Source organism: Monodelphis domestica, chromosome 4, assembly GCF_027887165.1.
Source record: "Monodelphis domestica isolate mMonDom1 chromosome 4, mMonDom1.pri, whole genome shotgun sequence".
Lineage (NCBI taxonomy): Eukaryota > Metazoa > Chordata > Mammalia > Didelphimorphia > Didelphidae > Monodelphis > Monodelphis domestica.
The window spans coordinates 447,139,059-447,143,560 of record NC_077230.1 but is presented as its reverse complement, the minus strand read 5'-3'; the positions used below and the strand labels follow the sequence as shown (position 1 = coordinate 447,143,560).

General features: G+C 43.2%; 1 pseudogene; it reads right to left on the bottom strand.

The window, feature by feature from the left end:
• Window positions 1–234: 234 nt before the first annotated feature.
• LOC103093154 (splicing factor 3B subunit 2-like) lies at window positions 235–4,229 on the bottom strand (annotated as a pseudogene).
• Window positions 4,230–4,502: the final 273 nt, after the last annotated feature.

Genomic DNA, 4,502 nt, shown 5'->3' with positions numbered 1-4,502 from the left:
ACTAAAATGTGGGAAAAATATGAGAAGAGGAAGATATGATCATCTGGGAATGTCAAGAAAGGTGAGTTTGGAAGGAAAGAAACTAGGAATTCTGAAAGATGGCAATAAGGGAATACCTTCCTTATTTGGTGTACCATAAGTTCATTGAATAGAGGCAGAAGGACTGACCAGGCCACAAGAGCAAAGATGGCATCAACCTCAATTGAGCTTCTAACATAGCAACTAACATTTTCCCTAATATTTGATTTTGGGTAGCAGGGAGCCATTGGACTTTGCATTGGAGATGATATGTTCTAATTCATCCTTAGGAAAATTCATATGGGAGTTACAGGAAGTATGGTTTGGAGTGGGAATAAATTTTAGGAGGAGTTAGAAAGCTTTTTATATAATCCAGATGAGAGGTAATGAACACCCCAAAAGGCCTTATATGGAAAGATGAGAAAAGGAAAATGCTATTATTCCTCATCACTTGTCAGTTAAAGTCAGACAAACTAATCCCACAATACTGCATTAGTTAATGCAATCAATTTATCTCAGATAGAGGATCTGACTTCCTCCAGTGTTACTTCTGCCTCTCCCAGTTGGAACCTCTGGTTTCACTAAAATCCTTTCCTTGGGTTTGTGAACCTTAAAAAATTCTCAGACCCTACTTCATAAGGTTTGGTTAAGACCATTCCCCATTTTAAACAATGAAGGAACTTAGATCAGGAATGTGAGAACTCTACTTAGATCAGGAATGTGAGACCTCTACTCCACCCCTACTTAAGCCTGCTTTAGGGGAAGAAACTCCTTGCTGAACAATGAAAGATACTTAAACCCATACTTATAGTAAGACAAAAATTCTTAAGCTGTGCCTATTTTTAGATCTAATACAAAAGGGTGCTAAATACCTATAAAGGTCAGGCAACTTGTGAATTTACAAGGAGCAAAGAGGTGAGAACTTACTCAGAGATTTTTTCAGGTGTGAACTTAATCAAAAGTTTAAAGTCTACTTAGGTGTGAATTAAGAATGGTCTGTCCTTTGGAAAACGTCTACTGTGATTGGTAGATGTGAGAACTTAGGGGAGGTGACATAGGAGAAAATTCCCTTTAAAAGGAGGTGAAAACCTGAGAGCAAACACTCTCTCTCTCAGGTCTCTCTCGGGGAAGTCAGCTGGGAAAAGCTGAATTGGAGGAAGCAGCTGGCCAAAGCTGCCTTGAAGGGTCTCTCTCGGGGCTCCCTCTGTAAACCTTAAAATTTCTTAGACTTATAAATGTTGGAAATTTCACCATTGGGAAATTTCATACTTGAAAAATTTCCTATTGATAGCGGGTCTTGGCTATTGGAATGTGAACCCCATTGGCATGGGAGGTTCCTCCTCCTCCCTTCTTAAGATTACTTTAGGACAGAAACCTTTTGCTGAACAATGGAAAGGACTTTGCCCTATGCTTAAGCATAGAACAGGAATTTCTTTGAGTCATGATTGATTTTAGAATTGATACAATGGAGATACTTGGAATCAATCTCCACCCTACTCAGTCCTAACAGGATTTAGGAAGGGCTGCAGCATAGATCAAAATTTAATTATTCCAATCTCTACCCTACTCAGGGTAACATGATTTAGGAAGGGCTGTAGCAAAAGATCAAGATTTAATTATTTGAGAATATGACCTCCAACAGACATGTGCAAAGCCACAGACCTCTGGGCGGTCCTGGGTTAAGCTAGAGCCACCATTGGCACAGGGAAAATGATGGACAGTGATTGGTAGATGTGAAAACTGAGGGGAGGGAACTTGGATGGTTTCCTTAAAGATAGAGGGGTCTGAGGACTGGGGGGTTGGTGGGAGAGTTTTGGCTCTGAGTGGTTGGAGAGGTGCTCTGAGAAGCTTGCTCTGAAGGAAGCTGGAGGTGGAGGCCCCTGAGACTGTTTCTCCATTTTGGTCACGTGAGTAATAGGGACTGATCTCCTTTCTTTGCCCCAGCTATCTAAGGGCTTGGGCCTTTTGGCCCAGCCTAAACAGATGGGGTATTTAAGCCCTATTCCCTTCTCTCCCCTTTCTCTCTCTCTCTCTCTCTCTCTCTAATTCCTTTCTTCCTCCTGTTTGTAATTAAACTCTATAAAAGGCTGACGGCTGACTTGAGTTTTCATTTAGGAATTACATAGCTGAATTCCTTGGCGACCTTAAATTAATATATATCAGTCTTTTAAAGTGATTTCCTTGTCACACCTCTCAGAGATCTTGTGGTGAGTTGATAAAAGACTGACTGATCCCTCTCTTAGGGTTTTCAGCCCTTTTCCCATTATTTCTTTTTTCTCTCTTTCCCTCTTTCTTTATTTCCTCATTTGCAATAATTAAAATCTCTATAAAACCCAGCTGACTTGGGTAATTTTCATATTTGGGAATTTTCCCCTGGCGACCACCTTATATTTGATTTAAAACAAGACACTGTCTTGAAACCATATTTTCTGCAGTCACAATTCAAGGCAACCAATCTATTATCTGCCACAATTTAAGTCTTCCATTATTTTAATTATTACAGGTTTTAAATGTTTAGAATATTTGTCAAAACTTAGTGGCATTAATTTGTGAACACATAAGAATTGTTGAATCACAAAACCAAACCATTACTCTGTATAATTAGAATTTGAACCCCAAGACTCTCCCAGCATCCCACTTTGTTTTTTCCAGGAGGAAAGAACTTTTATTTACAAAATGGGTCTGAAATAAGAACATGGAAATGAAGAGTCCTTGAAATCTTGAGGAGCCAAAGGCAGGGTCCAAGGAAGATAGACAGGAGCCAGTCTTGAATTCTTTGTATTTCTTAATCCCTCACAGGCTATTCTAGGGCTGAGCCTTCTGTTTCTTTTGCTTCTACTTGGCAGCATGCTTTGCCACCATGTCACTTAAGTCCTCCTTCTCCACCTGGGCCTGCTGTTGGCACACGTGCTCCTCGTATTTCTGGGTCATCACCATGGGGTCCAGCTCCAAAGCCTCTGGGGCCAAGGCTACTTCCACCCCTTGTAGTTCAGGGGCTGGGCCCTTCTGGCTCATCATCCTAGACATGTCATAAATATGGGTGCAACCCATCATGGCTCCAGCAACGGTGGCCATCCTCTTCTCCAGAAGCACAGTGAACAGCTGTGGTGTCTCACTGCCATCCATAGCCTCTTCAATCTTCTTTTTTCTGAGTTCAATCAGTTCAGGTGTCTCTATCCCAGATAGCAATGAAGAGAAGCCCCCAGGGGTGAGGTGATGAGACCATTGTCTACAGGGGTAATGAAGCCTGTTTCATCTGGTTTATCTTCATCACTCTCCTCCTCCTCCTCTGAGGACTCCTCATCAGAAGGCTCCTGCTCCCCTCAAGGAGTCTGGTCAATCTCTTCTTCTGTTTTAGTCAGGAATTCCACTGGGTTGGTTCCAAACACACCTCCATAGAGTGGTTTCCCAATATGTCCACAGGAGGTTTGCTCTAGCCCCCAGCATGGTAACTGAAGGAACAGCTTTCAGGGATGGGAGAATTCAGTCCAGGGATCTTCAGGTTGCGGTAGGAAGGGGAAATCCGTATGGCTGCATAGCAATTAGCCATGGAGGAGAAGTTTGTGGGCATTTGGTCCAACTGGCATCCCCCAAAGAAATCCTTAATTCATCTGACACATCTCTGGGCTTCTCCTTCAACCAAGTCTCAAATGCTTTCCCCTCATAGTAAAGGTCCCCATGAACCGTCAACTTTGGCTTGGTCTGCCCCTTGAAGAAGGCATCCTGGAGTTTCTGGTAGTCAATGTCCATCTTCCCCATCTTGGGTGGAACCTTTTCTCTCATTTTGGACTTCATGGTCTTCTGTTCTTCCTTCTCCTGGAGAGCCTTCTGAATCTTCATTTAATGAAATCCGGCAATTCAAAAGGTGGCTTCTCAATGCCTCGCTGGCCCTGCAGGTATTTGCACTTAAAGCACCAGTGGCAGGGCACAGGCACTGAGTCCCTTGTGGCCTTTATGTGCACCAATAGCTTGGGGTCCTGGGCTGTCACATGACGCATCTCCACCACATCTGGCTGATTTAGTACGATGCCTGTCTGCCTGGTGTAAGTCTGTAGTCTATTTACCAGTTCCTTTCGACTTCCTTGGATCCAACTCCAGTTTCCGCCAGCTTGGCTCAGGCAAGGCCCAGGCTCCCTAAGGCCGAGGTGGGGGCGGGGGGGGGGCGGGACAGATGAAGATCCCCTTTGGGAGTTTTGGGATGCTCCTGACATCTTAGCTTCGAGAAAGCCCCGGGGGACCCAGGGGACTGAGCCAACATCCCACTTTGCGTCTCATCTTATGTCCTTTTGGAGATAAAGTTTTTGTGTGACCCCGCCCCACCCCTCCCTGTTTTTTTTCCCCACAAATACAGTCAGGAAAGCTTTCTTTAATCAGGTTTTTACTATTGTTTTTGTAGTTTTCCACTTCAAGTGATTATTAATAAATCTTATAAAATATAGTACTTGGAGTTATTGGAAATTAATTTTAATCTTACATTTTTTGGC